This window comes from Marmota marmota, unplaced genomic scaffold, assembly GCF_001458135.2.
Source record: "Marmota marmota marmota unplaced genomic scaffold, marMar, whole genome shotgun sequence".
Classification (NCBI taxonomy): Eukaryota; Metazoa; Chordata; class Mammalia; order Rodentia; family Sciuridae; genus Marmota; species Marmota marmota.
Window position 1 is genome coordinate 31036281 of NW_025999853.1, and position 23178 is coordinate 31059458.

The 23178-nt window shown below is 35.3% G+C and overlaps 1 long non-coding RNA gene across 2 annotated transcripts in view; it reads right to left on the minus strand.

Annotated features, from left to right (window-relative positions):
- Positions 1-23178, minus strand: part of LOC125617231 — a 221953-nt gene that overhangs the window by 44699 nt on the left and 154076 nt on the right. The gene's annotated exons all lie outside the window — the stretch shown is intronic.

Sequence of the window (23178 nt, forward strand, 5' to 3'; positions counted from 1 at the left end):
GTTGCTGAAGCTGGCTTTGAACTTGTGATCCTCCTGCTTCAGCCTCCCAAACTGCTGGAATTACAGGCATGCACCACCCATACCTGGCCCCGAAAAATAGATCCTTTAAGGAAAAATGACTGTGAAACTTAAGAGAGTATAAAACTACTCCAGGGTGTTTGAATCCTGAATCAGACATGTTTTGCAACTAGAATTTTAAGTAAACTGTCAGTTCTGTCAACATTTATGCACAACCAATAAAACTGAAGAAATTATACATTTCATATTCTTAATATAGTTTTCTTCATTCTACAGTAAAATATTCTCATAGCGGGTAAGAAATTGTAAGATTACCACCAGCAACAGGAAACATATGAGTGAGAGATGTCTGATTAGTTTGGATTTATTGACAGATATTTGATTATGTTTTATTCCAGAAAGCTCTATCTGTTGCAGTAATAAGAAAATAATTGCTGTGCAAAAGCTTTGAACAACAAATATTGTCTTCATTTATTAGTCCTTTGCTTATAATTGATACCAAAATTGCAAATGTAGTAATTGCATGATTACTTCTCCACATATTAATGATAGTAGAAATAATTTCCAGCACATTTAACCTTCCAGGCCTGTTGTATGTGTTTGTTTTAAATTTACATAATGTTTACCTTTGTTAGCATACATATTTACATTTCAGGTTATATATGTTTTAAGTAGCCAAAATCTTTGTAAAATCAAAACACTCAAGTATCTTAATACTAAAGACACAAAAAGTGAAGCACTTCCAATTATTTAATAATAAAGGTAATGAGAACAAAAGAATAAAATAAAGACACATGAAGCAAAACCCCCACATTATCTAAAATTGATGTAGTTGTGTGCTAATATATCTGTCAAAGAAAAAGTCATTTTAAAATGATAGAGTCAAGGAAGATTTGAAAAATATTTATGAACTCTATTTTTAATGTGTATATACATTAGTGTTTTAATCAGTTTTTTCATTGCTGTAACCAAAAGACCTGACAAGAATAATTTTAGAGGAGGAAAAGTTTGTTTGCACTCACTGCTTCAGAAGTCTCAATCCATGGATGGTTGACTCCATTGCTGTAGACCCAAAGTGAGGCAGAACATCAAGACAGAAGGGCATTCACGAGGAAAGCAGCTCAGGAAGGATAATCAGGAAGCAGAGAGAGAGAACCCTGGCTCACCAGGGACAAATATATATCCCAAAGGCATGTCCTCATATTCACCTTCTCTGGCCACAACCCATCTGCCTACAGTTACCAGTTAATCCATTCAAGTGGATCAATGCACTGATTAGGTTAAAACTCTCATAACCCAATCATTTCACCTTGAAACTTTCTTGCCTTGTCTCACATATGAGCTTTTTCAGAACATCTCCTATCAAAACCATAACAATTAGAAGAAATGCACTGCTTATCTCTCTACCCACCTCACTGGCTACCCTGCACCCCACTTAGTCATCTCCACTCCAAAAATACTGAAATGCTGACAGCCAAGTTCTCCAAATGGTGCCATAATTTTTCCTTGCCTTTGTTCTCATGGAAACTCTCTTTTCCATCCTTTTTACCTAATTTTTGCTCCAAATCGAGGCTTTGGCTTAAATGTGGCTTCCTCCAGGTTCTTAACCCTGCTCTCCTATTCTTGCATAGGTATTCCTCCTATCTAGGTTCCAAAGTGCTTTACTCTTATTTATATCACAGTGCTTAACTCACTATAGGTTGCTACATGCTTCACATTTGCTTCCCCTAAAATTCATATGTTCATGCCCTAATTCCTAGTAGTACTGTATTTGGAATCAAGTCCTTTGGGAAGTAATTAGATGTGATGATGTGAATGCCCTTATAAAAGGAGGTAGAAATACAAGACTCTGCTCCCTCTCCTCCTCCTCCGCATGCACACACCAAGGACCATATGGACCAGGGAGAAGTCATCATCAAAACTTAATCATACTGGCACACTGATCTTGAACCTTTTATTCTACAGAACAGAAAAGCACATTGTCTAAGCCACCAATTTATGCCATTTGTTATAAAAAACCCCAAGTGAGACAATATTGCAATCACCTGCATACCTATCAGAATCCACAGCTGGAAAGTACACTCCTGAGGCACAGGAACTTATCTGGGTTCAACACCATTTTGTTAGCATTAATATGGTCTCTGACACAAGCAGTGTCAATAATGAAAGTCACTGAAAAGAGCAATTGGAGTGTAACATGCATGTGACACAGTTAATTATACATCCTAATACAACCTTCACTAAGTAACAAAATCTTTCTCTTTGATGTTTTCTTACATATTAAAAATACTTTCAAGTCTGGAGTTTACAGCGTTATCTTAGAATAAGGTTCCTAAACATAATGTTGACAAAAGGAAAAAAATAACTGAAAACTTTTATGATGAGAGAATCCCATTTGCTTAATTCCACTCAAAAATTAAATTCAGGGTAAATCCTCCTTTTCTTAAACAAGGTGGTATGGCTTTCAAATTTTACACTTATTCCACCTTCGCCCACTGAGTGGTAGCAAGGTAGATTATAGGTTTGACCTCAGCTGCAAAGATAAGAATTAGTCTACATCAATCATGGTCATTCTACTTTCTCTGCCAGTAATTTTTCTTAGAAATGGGCCTATAACCAAATTCTAACCTATGATATAGGAAGCTTCAGGAAGGGTCCAGAGGGTCTAGAAAGTGGCTACTGAGTATGAATGAGGAGCATGTAGTTCTAATGCATGCAATGAATGCCACTGCAACCATCTTGCTTCCATGGGAAAAGGAAGCTTAGGGACGACATGCCACAAGAGGCCAGGGAAAGAGACAAGTGATCAAAGAGCCAGAGGTGCCTGGACTTTCGTCTACATGAGCTACTAACATTGTATTTAGTACTGTGTGAGGCTGCACTGTGCTTTTTTTTTAACTTGGAGCTTTCCTGAAAGAGGCATCACTTGGCTTGGTCTATTGTTGACTTACCTTTCCGAACTCTAAGGTGACATTTTTCAAAGGTGAACGTATAACGATAGTATCAAAATCACCCAGGACGTGGTTAAAAACTACATACTGATTAGGTCTCATATCCAATGATTTACTAAGCCAGATTTTTCACAGATAGGAAAGAATCTTTAGGTAAAGAAGTGCCCCCAGGTATACAACAAGAAGAATCTCTCTTAAAAATTATTATTATATGTGCAATAATAATTATGCTAAAGCAACTGCTAGTTGAGTAATTCTCATGAAGCAACAAGCAAGCTAACAAAAGGGTCTTGTGAAATTGCTATTACAAGGCCAATGATCCAGACGTGAAGTTGGCACTCTCATCTTGCTTAACAGCTATGCCAAGAGATCCTTTTAGTCCCTTCATTCCTGTTACCCAGAGGATTAAAATTAGCTTGGGATTGCTCAGGTAAAGTTACAGACTGTCCACATCTGACTCCTAGTTTTACTTTTCTGTTTTGCACTTCCATTTCTCCTTGAACAAACAAATATAATGTAGTATAATATAATGCCAATAGAAAAGATATACCAGGTTCTTAAATACATACAGAGACTTTGCAAAATGTGCACACGTTTGCATGCAAATAATAGCTACTAAAGTAATTGCTGTGTTATGGGGGTAGAACAATGAAACTTATTTTAAATAACTATTGATATTATGTCATCATTTCATTAAAAAGGTATAAAAATATCTGTATACTGAAGAATGGTCTTCAATTAATTTGCACTTCTTGATTTTTGGTCTTGATATCCTTCTCTCTGGTATACAAATGACAGAATCAAGGCTAATATCTCTGGTAATGAGAGAAGGAAACAAAAACAGCCTTATTTTGCATGTTCCACATTGGAAAATTTACTTGCTATTAAATATCATCCTTTGAAGATCCTTAGAAGTTCTATCCTTATGTCCCACTCCCCTTTATGTCCCTGTATCTTATCCCTTAACTGAAACTCACATATCCTGGCCACCGCCTCCACAAAAATCTGAAAAATGTTAGAAATAAAATGTCATTGTATTATACTAGAAACGTAACCATTTTTTAAAATCTCTCAAAATGTCAGACTCAGCTAGGTTCAATGTGTTCTTGATTTAATGCTGTTCTTGTGTTTCTTTATTTTGGTATCTGCCCCTAGACGATCTCTGAAACACATAAAATTAATTCATCTTCACATTTTGTCTTCTTTTATTTTGGGAGAAAAACAGACCTGAGTGCCATTATATATTCTGGAGAAAATGTATGATATATATTACCAGCTGTAAAAAAGAAAATTCTCATTTAAAAATTCCACACCCAATTAAATTTTTCATTATATGGAATTTATTCTAGAAATATGTTCCTATGTTCCTAAGATTGTGATAACTACCTGTGTTTCTTTGATCCTTCTGTTGATCCTTAATTGGTATTCTTTGGAAATTTTCAAAAAACAGAAGAAACAGGATTCTTTTAATACAATTAAAATTGGCACCGAAAATAAGACCACGCATACCAGGACTATCACTTGAAAAAATTTTAAGAATTTGTTTAAGGAATACCATTGAAAATGGATTTTTCTAGTTAATTAGGTCTCAACAACTGTCCAATTCAATTTACAAAGATAACATTCTGAGCTTGTGAGAGGCTGATTGCATTGTCTTATAAAACGTATAGAAATTCTGTTCACTTCCCATCAGTTTATACTACTAGGAAACATATCCAATGAATATTTTCATGTTTCTGCACACTCAGGTCTTTCTGAGCAAGTTACTGGCAACCCGAGTCAAAGATGATTGAATGGTCTCTACAAAAAGGTAGAAGTTAGACATAGTTAATTTCTCAAAAGATTTAAAGGCTTACCTCACTCAGGGCTATTTGGTAACCATCTAATGGTAATAAAAGTCTAGGCATCTTTCCTTCCTCTCCTCAGATTAGGTTCATTTCTCCATGGCTGACAGCATGTAGATAGACCTGCTGCCATAAGCTCTGGGTTCCATAATCTGGTGGTTCCTCTAGTTCGGTGAAAACCTTACATGCTCAAGAATTTCTGACCCTCAATATCCTGCCCCATGTGAAACTGGATTAAGGGGAATGAGTAACTCTTCTGAATCAGAGAACAGGCCTTTTTATTCACAGAGTATCTTAGCATTGCTAGTTTTTCTATACATCACTAACAAATTTGCTGAAAAATAAATCATGAAAGTAATCTCATTCATAATTTCCATGCACACAAATATACCTATAATTTTAATAAAGAAAATGAAAGAATCTCTACAACAAAAATTACAAAACACTGATGAAATAAAGAACTAAAATGGAAAAATACCTCCCATGTTCATTAATTGGAAAAATATTGTTAAAATATCATACTACCCAAATAATCTACATATTCCATGCAATTCCCTTTAAATAGCAATGATATTCTCATGGAACTAGGAAAAAATCCTAAAATTCATATGGAAACATCAAAGATCCCAAAGAGCCAAAGTAATCCTGAGATTATAAAAGTAAAGCTAAAGAAATAACAATACCTGATTTCCAGACATCATAGAGAGCCATAGTAATCAAAATGGTGTGGTACTATTATAAAAACAGACTAATGGAACAGAATAGAGATCCCAGAAATAACTCCATACATCTTGACGAAGGTGCCAAAAACATAACCTGGAGAAAGGGCAAACTCATCAGCAAATGCTGCTGGGAGAACTGGATATCCACATGCAGAAAAGTAAAACTTGACCCCACCCTTACTGTGATGTCTATTCATCCAACACAGTGTTAATATCTAGAACACAGAATATATGAATAATTCAGAAAACATGATAATAAAAAGCAAGCAATCCAATTAAAAATGAACAGATGATCTGAATAGATATTTGTCAAAAGATGTACAAATGAAAAAAATATAAAAAAAATGTCATCATTTGCCATCAAGGAAATGCAAATCAAAACAATGAGATAATAACCATTTTCACTGGGGTGAGACATTATCAAACAAACAAACAAACAAACAAATGCTGGTGAGGATTTGGAGAAAAGGTTTTGGTTTTGGTTTCTCTTGGTACTGGGGATTGAACCCTGGCATGCTTAATCACTGAGACACATCCCCAGACCTTATTTATATTTTATTCAAAGACAGGGTCTCACTAAATTGCTGAGGCTGGCTTAGAACTCATGATCCTCCTGCCTCAGCCTCCCAAGCTGCTGGGATTACAGGCATGCACCCTGCTGAAAAGGAATTCTTAAAAGACAATAATGTAAATTAGTAAGTCACTGTATGGAACAGAATAGAGTTTTTCAAAAACTAAAAACATAACTACCACATGACCCACCCATCTCATCTCTGGATATATATTTAGAGGAATTAAATCAGGATATAGAAGAGATACCTGCATGCCCATGTGTACTATAGTATCATTCACAGAAGCTAAGATATGAAATCAGACCAGGTGTCAGTCAACCGATGAATGGATAAAATCTGGTACATATATATGATGGAGTATTAGTCAAATAGAAAGAATGAAATTTTGTCATTTGCAGCAAAATTAATTGAAATAGAGAAAATCATGTTCAGCAAAATAAATCAGACACAGAAGACAAGTACCACATTTCTCTTTCATATATGGAAACTAATAAAGTTGACCTGAAAGTAGAAATGTGAATTGCCAGGAACGTGGAAGAGAGTCAGGGACAGGAAGGGATAAGGGTCGAGGCAGACTGGTTAGACATGATCAATGCATGTTATATCTGTGTATGGAAGCACTATATTGAATCACAATAATATATACAATTCATATTTTTAAAGAAAAATATCAAAAAACAACTTCCAGGTCAAAATTTATGGTTCTAATTTTTCATAAGAAGATTTAAGCAGCATTTTTATTATTTACATCTAAAATACTTAATTTTTGCAAAGTTTCTAGAGAATTTCCCTAGCATCCACCTTTATCTACTTCTAGGGTATAAGCACATCACCTCTACATGCCCTGCACACCTCTGTGCTTATGTACATTTGACAGAGAGAGTTTGTGGTAACATGCTAACATAAAATTTACTGTTTTAAATATATATATATATATATATTAATACCAGAGACTGAACTCAGGAACTCTACCACTGAGCCATATCCCCAGCCCCAGCCCTATTTTGTATTTTATTTAGAGATAGGGTCTCACTGAGTTGCTTAGCACCTTGCTTTTGTTGAGGCTGGCTTTCAACACCTGATCCTCCCTTTGGAGCTCGCTGGGATTATGGGCATATGCCACTGCGCCCAGCCTTTAAATGTTTTTTAATTGTCCAGCACTGTTGTATTTTCTACATGCACATTGCTATACAATAGATCTCTAGAAATTTCTCATCTTACAAAGCTAAAACTCTGTAACTATTTGACAATTTCCCTGGAACCATATTTCTATTTATTGGTTGCTACTCTAGATGGTATACAGTACCACATATTCTTTATCCATTCATCCACTGATGGACACTTGAATTGCTTCCACCTCTTGCCCACTATGAATAATTTTGCAATGAACATAAGTGCTCGAACATCTCTTTGAGGTTCTATTTTCAATTCTTTTGCATAATCAATAAATTTTGAGTGCATAAATGGCAATTTAACAATGAATGGCCAGAAATATTATAATATAAATATTTGGACCTGGAATTTGTGTCACAGATATATACTGAGTCATGGCACTATACAATTTTCTTTGTATCATGCAGTGAAATATGTTACATTGTACCTTCTTTTTCTTATCAGTAATCTTCTACTCTTTTGATAAATAAATGTATCAGACTATAAAATATTTTTTAAAAGTAGTATCAGTGAATATAAGTTTTGTTGAACATAGATGGTTGGATTAAATGGGAGGCATATAGTAAATGTCATATCAAAAATAGTTTTCAAAATATATTAAATTTAATAGTTTTATGTTCAGTTAACTTGTTTTAATTCAAATAGTCAGCTTTATTAGGGAAATTGCTCCCTTCTCCTTCTCTTTTCTTCTTTGCTTTCTTCTCCCAGTCTCTCCTTCCCCTTTCATACACGTGTACTTTGAAAATGAAAAGTATTATATTTTTGATCCTAACTACTCACTATAATACATACTGACACTTAACTGCTATGATCAGAATCCAAAAATCTATATAATGCCAATTAATATTACTCAGCATGACATTTGCATACCTTCAGGTATATCAGCTTTTAAATCATTCTTCAGCAGAATACCAAGCATGGGGCCTCTATTATGGCTTGAACTTACCTTTTACATAATACCATTAAGAAGTGTGCCCCCCAAAAGACACAGTTGGCTAAATAAATTTCTTCCATCATTCTTGCCATAGAACCTCTAAGGAATCTTATGCCTCTTTATAATGAAGAATACAATAGTTTTCTTCTATAAGACAGACTTTTAGAATGGCTGAGGTAGTAAATATTACATCTTTGAACATATTTATATTTAGTCAACCAAGAAATTCAGATAGTCCAGTCACCTTGAAGAATAATTCAAGTGCAAATAGTGATCTTTTTAACAACAGAATCATCTATCCATACTGCATAATGGAATTACTCTGCATTTTTCATAAATTTTTAAATAAAACTGCTTTTCTATAACATAAGCCATGACTGTTAGTAACTATATTCACACAATACATATGGTAACTTCCACAAATATACACTAGAGAGATTATTCATTTTTAACCATTACCAAAAAGCTATTGAATAGCACAGACCCATAAAATGCAAAGTTACAAAATTCCATTAGGAGAAATAGTGACCCAAAGCAACTGCAGACATGAAAACATATTAAAGTGTTCCCCAAACCTGTTATTTTATATCTATCCTAACTCATTCTTCCTCCTCTGTCACAGAACTCATTTCCCCTGCTTGCTTTAACTCACTTCCTTGACAATATTTTATTTACTGAACACATGTGTCAAAATAATCTACTCATGTTTCATTCTTTTTATATTTTTGTATATTGAGAGTAATGCATGTGTTTTTTTTCCAAAAAAGAGAAATATAAGAATAGGAAGCAACCTTCTACATGAAGAAAAAAGATTTTCTGCTTTTAGTGGAATTAAATTACAATATATAATGATGTTAATTACTCCTGAGGAAAAAACAACAAAATGTTACAATTTTATTCCAAACATGGTACCTTTCAGATATTTTAAACATATAGGGACTAAAAATAGACCACAGTTTTTAATATTCTTTTTAATGTTTATAAATGTATTATTTTAGTTATAAACCAAATATATAAGACACAATAAACAAAAAAATGCTCATTTACTACTATTGCATTATTCTAAAGAGCAAACAAGCTACCAGCTATCAGAGCTTTAGAAACTATAGCATTAAGTAGTCAAATTAACTTATTCATACTATGATATGACTAACATCCCATTAACTGTTGGATTTTCATGCCCTTTAGCAGCTCCCTTGACATTCTGTAGAGTCTAAATTAAAAATAGAGATGCTTCTTCCTTGTCTATAGCTCTAGCACTTTCTTCAGCAGAGGTGAGAACTGAGGCTCTAAGCAAGCGAAGTTTATGAATAATGAAAATGCATCTTAACTATCCGTGGATATTTTGTCTAGTGCTTAAACTGTAACACAGTAGGTGATCAATAAATGTTTGAAGCCAAGGTTGTAAAATGGTATCTTCTGTTTGCTCCTTTAGGTGGTGATTCCAGAACAAGAAGAAACACCTAGATCTTCCACACGCTGTGCTCACCACTAGTGCAAGACCCAAAACACTCTAGTACCAGAAAACCATAAAATCAAGGATAAGGGTGTCCTTCTCCCATAACCAAGTAGGTACATGAGCCCATGTACCTGAGCTCTAATTTCACTCTATATCTTGGGTTTTTTTCCAATAACAACTTTATTAATCTATAGTTCACATAACACAACATCCAGCCCTTGTAAGTAGAAACATGGATGGTTTTGAGAGTATTCAGAGAACTGCCTAACCATTACTAAGATCTAGTTTCAGAACATTTTCTCACTGTATAAAGAAACCTTATACTCTGACAGTTATTCCCCATTCCCTCATCCTTCAAGAGTCTGGCAACCATTAATACACTTTTTATTTCTGTAAATTTCATTATTTTGAACTTTTAACATAAGTAATCAGATGGTAAGTGGCCCATGTGACTTCTTTCTTTCACTTATCACTTTTCAGGGTTCATCTGCATTGTATCACTGAATTATCTTAGCAGCCACAGTGAACACCCAGTGTCTACCTAAAAGTAAACATGTATCAGTACTTCATTATATATTGTCAAATAACCTTCCACTGCACAGGTATATTTGTGCAAGTGTAGGCTTTCATTTCTCTTGGACATATAACTAGAATGAATTTGGTGGTTCATATAGCAACACTATGCTTAATGCTTTGAGAAACTACCAACCTGTTCTCCAGAAAAACTACACGATTTTATAATCCCACTATTGACACAAGAAGGTTCTAGTATCTCCACTTTCTTAAAATACTTGTTATTGTCTTCTTTTATTTTAGCTATCCTAATTGATGTACAGATGTACCTTGTGATTTGCATTTCCCTAATGGCTATTGCTATTTTCAGGTTACTAGTGGACATTCATATATTTTTAAAGTAATAATAAGCAAAATATTTGAATTGATAGCGAGTTTATTGAGTTGTAAGAGTTCTTTATAGTTCAGATTTAAGTCTCTTATCAGATATATAAATTGCAAAGATTTTCTCCTGTTCTGCAGTTTTGTTGACTCACTTTCCTGATAAAACTTTTGTGCTTCAAAGGATGTTTAGTTGTGACTGGGTCTAAGTTATCATTCTTCCTTTTATTTCTTGTGTTTTGGTGTTATATCTAAGAAATCACTGCCTAACTCCAGATTTTGAAAATTCATTCCTATGGTTTCTTCTTGCAGTTTTATAGTTTTTCTATTACAGTTAGACCTGTGATTTGTTCTGAGCTAATTTCTGTGTGTTTCATGATTACCATATGAAGTAGGGTCCAACTTGATTCCCTTGAATATGGATATATAATTGATCCAGCACTATTTATTGTAAAGGCTATTCTTTCACCACTGAATTATCTTAGGACCCACGGTGAACACCCAGTGTCTACTTAAAAGTAAACACACATTTGCTGCATATTCTATTTGTTCTACTTTAGATTTCTTCAAGATTATAGATCATTTTTGTAATGATCCATACAGCCCAAATTCTGTTTAAAGAGGCAGCAATCTCCAATTAATTTTCATTTCAAAGATAATGCTTTTCAAGATATGATCTGTATTTACTAAAAGCTGCGCTAAGCAAATTATGTTGACTCTTCACAATAATACTATGAAGGTATTTCTAAAACACCTATGCTCATTGCGTTACAACTCTACCTGTGGTTGTTCACTCATCGATAAATGATCTGTGATCAATGGTGACTAATTGTGCAAAGTCAGACTGCTTTTAAGCCCTTTTGTTAACAGAGATAAAACAACCAGTATATTGCCTTGGAGCTGCCTGACGGGCATTTGCTTTGCTCAGTGTGTAGTTTCATTCTGGGGAATGACTCTCCCTCCCCTTGTGATATCTTGGTGGAGCTGTAAATGGATATGCTCTACCCTCCCACTATGGGCCCTCAGGGGTTCCAGAAGGTCCCATCATGGATTCTTTCCCGCTTGCCATCCAAATAAATGTTAGGTGTTTGGGCAAACTGAACTATTGGTTCTCAGAAATTCAAGCAGGGTGATACAAAGGCAGAATAAACTATTTGACTTCATTCAGCCTCATAAAGCTGCCAGGGAAAGGTGAATAAAATTTTCCTACCCCCAAGAGCAACAAAGATATGACTGGTTCCTCTGCCAAGCTGCTTTCCAAGCACTTTCCACAAAGAATATCAATTAGAAGATAGCAAAATCAGGAGAATAACTGAATTTCGACATTCAATTTAAACAAAAGTAAACCATGAGTTCCTGGATTTTTTTTTCTTCACTAACATGTGGGATGGAGGCTGACTATGTAGAAAATACCTGATGAAATGACCAGCTCCTGGACAATTAAGTGTCCAGGGCATTTACTATATAAAGTTCTATTCCTAGGGCCACATTTCCCACTTCCCTAGAGAACAAGAAACAATACTGCCATATAGGAAGCTGTGTTGTGTGGCCATCAGTTAATAAAGTCCTAAAGGCAGGCATCATTTTTTGGAAAATTTAAGTCCACTTTCAAAGCAAACTGTACTAGTCTAACAGCGATACTGTAACAAAATATCACAGTTTGGGGGGCTCAAACAATAGAAGCTTTTTTCTCGCAGCTAGGGAGCCTAAAAGTCTAGGATCAAGGTGCCATCCGGGTGCTTTATGATGAGGAATCTCTTCCTACCTTATACAGAGCTACTTTCTTGCTGTGTCCTCACTTCAGCTTTGTACGCACTTTGAGATCCATCTCTAGTGTTTCCTTCTTCTCTTGTAAGTTCGCCAGTCTTGTAAGGTTAGGGCCTACCCTGATGACCTTAGTTAGCCTTAATTATCTCTGTAAAGGCACTATAACCAAACACTGGGAGGTTATGGCATCAACACATGAATCTGGGGATGGGGCAGTCCTGAATACACAGTGTTAGAAAACTTTCAAAATAGTTTGTGGTCACTTTGTTTTCTTTCTCTCTTTTCCAAAAATTTACATTTGTTGTATTCATCAGGTATTTCCTAATTTACCTTATTTTCTTTCTATTTTAAGAGCCCACAAATATTACCACACATAAATGAGCATGCTGCTCCAGGTGTTCCCAATACCAACAATGAGAAGCTTCTCATTAGCAATCACTGATCGTACCTGTTTAGGTAGCATTAACAAGATACACATGTTTTGTTAGGAATACATGCTTTATTTTAGCATCTTTGTTTCTAGTTCTTACATTTTTTTCTGATGTTCTTCAGAAGATTTAACATTATTCAATTCAATCATAATATGAGTATTTATTAAATGTCCTGAATTGATTTAGACCCTAAATATGTCAAACGATAGGTCGAACACATAAGATAATATGAGCAAGATATATACTGCAATTGGAGAATATGATTACAAATTTTTTGACTCTCTTCCCATCAAAAAGTAGTATATTTCCCCTTGCCTTGTCCAAGAGGGGTGAGGATCCAAGCTCAGGTATCTTTGTAGGGACAAGGAGTTTTTAGCCATGCATGTGAGGTCTTTCAACTCAGCACCAAATCTCAGAAGTTAGTGCTCTATTCAAGAGAATTGAATCTGGAGATGTCCAAGTCTGAATCACTAAAACTGATGGTTTTGCTGTTTCATGAAAAGAAGAAATTAAGGGTATGGATTGTTAAAGTTGTTAGACAGTTCTGAGGCGGGCCAACGCTAGCACAAGGATCTCTTTGGTAAAAAATGGAGATGGGAGAGTCAGACAGAGATTAGAAAATGCTACACTTCTGGGTATGAAAACTGAAGAGGAGACCATGGGCCCAGGAATGCAAGGGGCTTCTAAAAGTGTGGAAAGACAATAAAATAGATCCTGTCCTAGAACATTCAAAAGGAACACAGCCTTGGTGGCATCTTGATATTAGCTCCACGAAACCCATTTGGAGTTTTGGCCTTCAGAACTGTAACATACTAGATTTTTTATTGCTTTAAGCCATTACATTTGTGGTAATTCATCACATCAGTGACAGGAAACTGCTTTGACCAAGAGTGTGGTGGAAATGAGGCTTTACAACTGGGTCATTAAAGACAAAACAGCTTTTCCTTTCTCCTGACTTGCTCCTGCTCAGGACAAGTAAGAGGTCACATGAAGGCACTCTGTTGACAGCCCCAGCTCAGCTAGGTCTTCTAGTCATCCCAGCCTAAGCACAAGACACACGAATCAAGAAGCCTTCATATGATTCCATCTCGTCTCCTTTTAAGCAAGCCCTGAGTCCTTCTAGTCACTCTAGGCAATGCCTTAGACAGCATAGAGCAGAGAAATGCTATCCTTAAACTTTAAAAATGATGGTTGCTTTAGACCACTGTTTTGAGATGGTTTTTCAAACAGTAACTGAAATAGGCTTTGGTTCTTAGAAACAGAGTACTGTCATTAACTGACCTAAAGGTTTGGCAATGAATAAGCAAAACAACACATGTGGTTTCATCCCTTATGAATTTTGATTGGAGGTACAGATAAGTAAATAAGAAATAGCAATAAAGACTAAAAAGTGCCACAAAATGAGTGAAACACTGAACTGGTATTTGTCATAGAAGCACTGAACGTCATCTGTGGTGGTCAAGGAAGAGTTCTTCTGCTTAAGGACATCTCCACTGATTACTACTAGAAGGCAGCAAGAAGATTCTAAACCAAAGTGGGCCATGTGTGATGGTGGGGGTACAGCACAATCATGTAATATTTGAGAACATAAAATAAGCTACTGTATGCCTGGAGCTTAGCAGGTAAGAACAGATGTATCTGAAGTTGAAGAAATAGGAGGCCAGGCCTTGAGATATTTAGCACAATATGCCAGGTATTTTCTTTCTTATCCTATGGGGAAGACTACTGATGTTAACGCAGGGAGGTGGCATGATTGTACTTTAAGTTTAGAAGCATCATTTTGACTAAACTAGAAAGAATGGGTTAGATAGTAGTAACACAGAGAATGCAAATATTCTACTAACAACACCCCTGGCAGAAAATCAGTGGGCTAGGTAGGGGCTATAAAGATGAAGAGGACAGAATAGATTTTAGAATGAGTTAAATAGTAAGAAAGGTAGACATATAGAATGAAGCCAGTGGAGTAGAGGAAGAGTACTAGAGGGAGGGAGGTGAGTAAGGAAAGGGGAAATAGAGGGGAAATGAACTGACCAATTATGTTGTTTCCATGTACACATATATGCCAATAAATTTCACTATTATGATGCACCAATAATTTTTTTAAATGAAGCCAAATTTTTTCACTTGGGCAAGTGATTGAATAGTGGCACCTGACCTTGACAAAGGAAACCAAAAAGGAGAACAGCTGGTGGGATAACATGGTAAATCATTATTAAATGTTTGGATCCTTAGAAATAAAGTGAAAAAAAAGTTTCACTATAAACATGAAAAATTGGCAGATTTCTCAGATATGAGAATATTTCTTCAGGAATGTTTTCAAAAATAGATGTTGAAAGAAAAAAAAGAATCAAATGTGTTTGTACATTAAAGATTAAAGCACTAGGAAATTCACTGTGTGGGAACAGGATCAAGCCAAAAACCAAAATCAATAGTTGCTATTTCTAGCTTTAATATTCAATATATAAATATTCCCATAAGAAGGAAGAAATTATCCTTTAAAAGGCTGCCTGCTCAAAAGAAAAGTTATTCAGACTCAGCTCTCTAGTTTCTCAGGAAAGGGGAAATCAACAAGAATCTTTAAGCTTTTGAGTTTGAAATTATTCAACAAGCCATCAAATAGCCAGTCTGCCAAATTATCTCTCATATTATAGAATATCACCCCTATACTGAGAGACCAGATTAGCTATACTCAACTAAAACACTTCCTTCATTACCACAATTTTCCTCTTAAGTGGGTAACATAACACAATACTCATTCTGATTGACAGAACATTTTCAGATCTAATTATAATTTCCACCAGTTTCAGAACATGTTGTGTTTTCAATATAAATTCCAACACAATTGGATGATTCACACACATCAATATGATTCTAGGGCAACAGTGATATCAAATTCTGTGTTGTTGCACAGGCAAACAGTAAATTGGTAGGATCAGTTCGTTTATTTTTGTCACAAAATAATGTTAATGAGGCCAAGGTCAAGAGCTTAATCTCTTTTTAGGGAACTTAGAATTGCTTTCACCAAATTAGCCCCCCTAACATGGGCCAATAGGTTCATAAATGCATTTGACTGATTGTAAGGGTATTCTTGAATTAAGGCTGCATTTTAAGTCCAATGACACTTCTAGAATCAAAAATTAATGTTCATACCTGAATGATTATGTGTCAGTAGCTCTCTTTTTGGCCCTTACATTGTTTGGTCAGCATCACACAATGTCATCTTTCACAGCCTTACTGTGGAAACATTTATTATCTGTTTCTTGTTCAACTTCTTTATCTCCTCATTCTGTTGATCTGTTATTTTGTCATTAGCCTTTGAATGCTGCAGTCTAGCTGGGCAAAATTCACTAGCCACTTATCAAGCAGAAACGAACTTTATTTTTACAACACACACTGAAGCACCACACAAGCTCTTCAGGAATTCCCTCAGAGCCCAACTGCCACCACTGGCTTCCACAAGCCTCTCAACCCCACCACTCTTCCTGCTCTTGAGGCCGATTGGCTGGGTCGTGTGGGCAGAGCCAAAAGAGTCCCCCAATGAGCACCTCCGTGGTCTGAAAGGGCGGGGAAACAGCCCAATGAGCATCACTGCAGAGGAGCCAATCAGCTGGCAGCTGGAAGTTTGCTGGGGCGCTGTGAGCCAATCATCAGCTGGCAGCTGGAAGTTTGCTGGGGCCCCTTAGGCTGTGGCTCTCAACATCTGTTTAGAGCCCCATCTTAATCCTTGGACTTGCCAATCAGGACTATTTCTGAAGCTGTATCACTCTATTGCCTTTATTCAAGCACAACTCAGACCTTCTCTCTTCCCACAAGGACTTCAGCTACCATTATTCCATATTCCATAAACTCCAGCCTAGCACCTACGCCACTCTATCCTCCCTCAAGTCTTTGGCATATTTCCCTGCCAACCCTTTAGGCAAAGCCTAGCCAAACAATACTCTAATCTTTAGGGCTGCAAATAGCCTAATTAATATTGCTACCTGAGTATCTTCCAGGCACTTTAAACTTGAAGCTACCTTGGAAACTATTTCTCCTCTTCCCACCCTTCTTGACACATGATTCCTCCTTCCTATGGTGGCTTACGCCAGAAACATGGGAGGTATCCCCAGCTCTCTCCTTCCCCTTATTCCATATCAAGCCCTGTAATGTCCATTTTACTTTCAAAGCAAACAATGAAAGCATTTGTAACTATTTTCCAGTTACCTAACTGGTAAAACAACTGATACTTTCCATTTCTTCTATTAAAAAAAAAATTGACTTATGACCAGGGCGAATTTAATGTTTATAGCTAATATGAAGCTAATTCCTAGTTTTACCCTACATTTTCACTGTCTCTATTTTACAATCTCCCTACCAGAAATTAGTTTTGTTTCTATAATTGCATGGACTAGCTGTACATGTTAATGAAATGATGTATTTCAGTGAAATATTACATAAACTGGTAACATTTGAATTTTAACAAGCTTGATTCTATAAAAACTAGGTAGAATTTTTAGAAAAACCCCAAGGAAAATTGCTAAATGAATTGTTTTTAAATCACATATGGGCAAAATTAACGGGAAAAGTGACAAAAAAAAAAATAGTTTCCTGTTCTCATTTGCATGCATCTCATAAAAACATTCACAGATGTCTTTAAATTCTTGCTTCGCTTTAGGGGAATCAAAACTGGGAATCATAGAGGAAGCAACTATGGGTATGGTTCACATGTAACCAAACAAAACCATTTCAGAACTTTTAGTCACAGACTCACATTCAACAAATGGCCCCAAGGCTGCATCAAAGATAGGCAATAAATATTTATAAAAAAATTTACATTGGAATAAAATATTGAAATATATATACACACACATATTATTTAGGATCTCTGCTCTTTAATCAATTCTTTAATCAACCTATTAGTAGAAATCTCGCTGTTTAATATAATAGCTTACATACTGATAGGAACCCAGTAAAAAATATAGCTACTAACTTCCCCTCACTTTTTTTTTTTTTTGTACAGGGGATTGAACCCAGGGCACTTTACCATTGAACTACACCCACAGTCCTCTTTATATTTTACTCTGAGACAGGGTTTCTTGCTAAATGGCTAAGGCTAACCTCAATATTGTGATCTTCCTTACTTAGCCTCCCAAATTGCTGGAATTACAGGTGTGTGCCACCATGCCAGGTTCAACTACCCCATTTCTACAGATGGTTAGATTGAGGACTTCACCTGTGTATTAACTTAGCCCTGTCCACTTCTGTCCCCAGGCACCTTCACTAATCTTGGCCATAATAATTCAATAGCCTCAGAGCCTGCCTCTTTACTTTTACCCTGTCTTCTCTAAATTTCATTAATTATTGAAAAACAGGAAAAAAATTAAATTCAACTACAATTATGCCATTGCCCTACTTAACTTTTTAATGATGTTACACTTTAAAAAATATTCAAAATCCTTCCAGTGGCTTCCAAAGTCCTTCATGACCTAATACTCACATCTCCCTCCATCTTTACCCCACAACATGCTCTTTCTTGCTCACCCCATTTTGTTTACCTTGGTTCCCAATGTACCAAACTGCCAACTCTGTGAATGCCCCAATGCTGCTCACCCTGTTAGGGATGTTCTATAGCTTCTCTTCATTTTTCAGATCTTAACCTGAATATCAATTCCTCTCTGAATTCCAATCTAAATCACCCCATCTTATTAAAAATCACTCATTGCACCCAGTACTTTTCTTTCACTAGACTTATTTATCACAATTGATAAGTAAATATTTGTGTTACTATTTTACTCCTGTCTTTCTAAGGGACAGGGGCCATGTCTATTTTCCTCACCTTCCCAGCATCTTTCATAGTGCCATTGACCTAGGTAAAGCCACAAATGCCTACAGAATGAATTAACCTATCAACTTTTATATCTGCAGTAGAGTACAATAGGGGCCAAGGAGTTTTCAAATGCTCATCTAGTCCATAAAATTTCCACTCCCAAAGGGTTGGCAGTCATTCTTCAGTGATGGGGACTCCTTCATGAACTGCACTGTATTCTGGTCTGATGCCCATCACTGTTATATTTAAATTGCCTAATTTATGAACTCAGAATTCTGTTCCCACTTTTTAAGGATTTAGCAAATCTACCCAATAATACCTGTATAATGTTTGCATTTCCACTCAAGTTTCTCATTTGGGAATATATTCAAAGATTAAATATATAAGCCCTTTGAGTGTTTATCAGAATAGTGTAACAGGAGTCAAAAATATTTCCTATAGCCACTATCCCTTCTCTGCACATGAAAACCACCTTCACCCCATGAATGGCACTTGAGGAGAAAACATCAAGTCCTCACGCAAGCTCAATCCCAGTGTTATTTTAGAAACAGTTCTGGCAAGCACAGCTTGCAGTCAGAATCAGTAAATAAAGATTGGCTTTCTAGAAGGAGGCACGCTGCCAGCAGTAAGGAATAACAGTAGACATGAGAATTTTTTTTAAAAAGACAGCTGTCTGGATCCATTTAGTAGGCACCCAAGTAGGGCTACATATTGCAATATATCCCAAGGACAGTGTTAAATGCCTCACTGGACAGTGACAAAAATTTCTGATGATGTCCCTGTATATGAAGACAATTTTGTATTATTTTCACTGTGCATTTCTTTAGAAGTCAAGGATGAGAGTAAAACATGAGAGAGGAAAATTCACCTTAAAATGTATACTTATCTGGAATACATAATTTTTACATCAAGAAATCAAGGTATTGCCGTATCAGAGTTTTAGACCACATGCCTACTAAAATAAAATTTTAAAATGAACTCTACAAAGTTTGCAGTAAACTCATTTTCCTCATTTTCTCCTAAATAATAGGCACAAATATGAAAACATAAATTTCCAAAGTGAAAGATTCATTATTCTGCTTCACTGATTTTGTAATTGTGAAGTACCCCTCTATTGAGAGCCTGATTGGATTACTAAGAACATAAAAAAATATATATATATTACAGTATACAAGTTTAACGAGATTTCCTTAATAGTAAAGCACTTTAACTTGACAACTCTCCAAATGGGAACTAGGTTGGATAGTCTAAAAATAAATAAATACCATTCCCAATTAAAACAAAAAAAATCATAAAATTTTTTAAGTTTAAGTTTAAATTATACAGATATATATTTGATTCCCATGAGCATTATCTCCCTCATCCCATGAACTGCACTGTTTTTCCCTCCAGTGCAGATCATGGAATGAAGGAATATCAAAGTATATTCCTTTCACAGTGTTAAAGTAATGGTCCAAAGTAAATACAGTAAATGGAAACCTGTTTGATCCAATATCAAACTAAGTCAAATCCCCTGATTAGCAGAAATATAAATGTCAATCAAATCTATATAGAGTACCAAATTTAAAAAAAAATAAATTTTAATAGAAATTAGGTTTATTAAGTTCAAGATATTGTTCTAAGTTAGTAGTTCATCAGAACTATCTCATTTAATCTTCAGAAAAGGGATGACAGGTTAAGTGCTATGGTACTATCCATCTAAAAGTGAAAAAAAAACCCTAAGACATAGAATGGTTTTTAAGTTGCTTAAAATCATTCAGCGAGAAAATAGCAAAGGTAGGATGAAAATTCTGGAAGCCCATCTTTAGAATCTCCTTTTAATCACTACTAAAAAATCATTAATGAGGTTTTTACCAGTGCCAATGAAATATAAAACTATTTTTATAAAGTTATTAAGCTGAACAGAAATAAGAGTTATATAAACAAAATTTTGGAAAAATGATTTTTTTCCTAAAGTGCTTGTTATATGTGAAGAAAAACCACAAAGAAAAGTAACAATGAGATGCATTCAATGATTTCCAAAACGGCCTTGCTTCAGCAATCTGAAAATGTTTTTCTGTTTTAAACAAGAGATTAGAGAGGGAATAATAGTCACCTTCAAACTGTCTTATAAACAGTGGCCTATAAACAGTGTGCTACTGTGTAAATTAACAATATTACACAGTCATACTAATGTTTTAGAATCAGCATAGTCAAAGGCATTGTGTATGTAAATAAGAATCAGTTGAATTGTACTTCTCAAAATCTCAAATATATTTATATAAAGGAATTATTGCTTATAGCAGGTGTATGTTGCCTAGCAACTAAAACATTATATTTCCAGTTAAACAACCATAGCTTTAAAAAAAATGGGTATTAATACTAGATACACCCTTTTAGCATCAGACTTCACTTTGGGTAGAAATTTGCAAAACACTCTGAAAGACAAAATCCTGCCTTTTGCTGAAAAGACAACTGAGGAACACACTGATATTGTGGGCTACTTTGGTTACATATCCATATTCTATTATCTAAATATCTAACATCTTAATTTAGCAAAATTTATCAGACTCAAATATAATTCTTAAACTTTTAGAAGATTTATAATCTTTTCCCTTGTCCCTACTTTCTGCCAATTTCCTTAGCAGTTTCTAAAAGAAAAATAAAAGAAAATAAGGTCAAATTTTTAAGTTATCCAAGTATAATAATGAGCACGTTAGTTTCTCTGCCCCAAAATGCCTTTCCTCTTGTCCTTGCCCAAGTTAGTGTTTTAATCAGACCTGCTGTATTATGAACCTCCTTCTGATTTTAGCACCTCCCTGGAAATGAATTTTAAGAGGCCATCATTCTTGAGAGTTGATGTGATTTTTGAGATTCTAAGGTTTTAGCAATAAACCAGATTCTGGGTCAAAGCACAGAGCAGAATTACAGAAGCACAATATGCTTGGAACCTGAACTCATAAACACCCAAAAATGATGTGAGCACTTGCCAGAGTGATCATTCATTCATGTACCCCTGTTTTCAGTGACAAAATGCTTCTAAGAACCTCCTAAGACAAGCTCTCATGTCAGATAGACATGAGGCTATCAGCTACCAAAGCAGCTGGCTTCCACAATGATTCCATCTGGAAACCTAAGTCCAGTGGTACCATTATTGGCTTTTTATTAGCTCCATAGATGCTTCTGATCTTGAGAAGAGGGCAGAATTCAAAGTCACCTTCTCCCCAGTGTCAAATGCAGTCCTATTATTCTAACTGAGTGAACAGTATCTCAGAGGCAAGGCAGCCTAGGGTTGGCTGAGTATTAAATACAAGAATACAGGGATAGAACAATTTTTTCATTCACTCACTGTTTTATTTTACCCCTCTACCTACTCACCATCATGGTATTATTGGTATTTCTGGTTTCAAAGCTATATATGCTTGAGTTTGAATTTGGTCCCACTAAAGACTAGTTACTTAATTAAAGGTTTCAGTTTCAGAAAAGAAATAATAATAGATCTGTTCAGAATTGTTATGAAAACAGAAGGATCCATTCACTTCATAAATACTTTCTGACTGATTTCTATGGGCTAATGGCCATATCAAGGTGTGGGGATGTAGCATTGAATAAAAAAGACGTGGTCCCAGACTTCAGAGTAACTGCACAATGCCAATAAATACATGGTAAGTGTTCAATAAATGGCTGCAGATACTCACACAGTTATTAATGTTTATTAGTCGTATTCTGAGCCTAGACAAATACCGAAAATACTGAGCCAAAAGTTAGAAACCTCTAAGGAAGAACATATTGTACCCATTTCTTTCTACAATGCATACTGGAGTAACAGTTAAAATGAGGATGTAATTATTAGAGAAAAATGTAATTTTTTTGATCTAGAATTTATAAAGTACATGGGATAAATAAAAATGAAATACCCATCCCTAAGGATAGAGTTCTATGAACAGAAGGACAAACTTGAAAAGAAAGTTATGTATCTTCCCACATACAACACAAAATATCATTTATGGCATAGCATTTTTCTGTTACTGTCTACACACACACATAGCTATACTAAATATGTTCTCTTTGGGATGAGAATTTTCACCTATGTTAACCTCTTTAATAATTGTTACTAATGAAAACCTACTTAACTTGTAGTGAAATCTTTGGTCTGTTATGAAAAATAGATTTTTACTTAAGAAGCATAATAATTAGCCATTGAGAGGATATGATGTTTTAATTAAAGTTTAAAAATCTACAGTGCCCAAAGTAAAAATGTATTTGCGTTTAAATAAAGAACAGAAAAATCAAAATGTAGGACTGTTTTGTCATGTAAAAGTCTTATCTTTCCTCCCAAGAAAGGGAAATATAATAACTTTTTGGTGAATAACTTGGCAAATGCTTAGCCAAGTGACCAAGGTGAACATCACCAGATGTTCCATGTGGATATCACGTATTTCCTGATATCTAAGATCTCTCTATCCTTAGGGGTGGATATTTCATTTTTATTTACCCCATATACTTTATAAATATCAGGAGGTTATCAGGGGGAACTTCTCTGTTTTTTCCTCCAAGCTCCCATGATCAGAGTCCAATAATTATTTAAAAGATTAGACAAACCTAAATTGAAGAGTATTCTAAAAAAA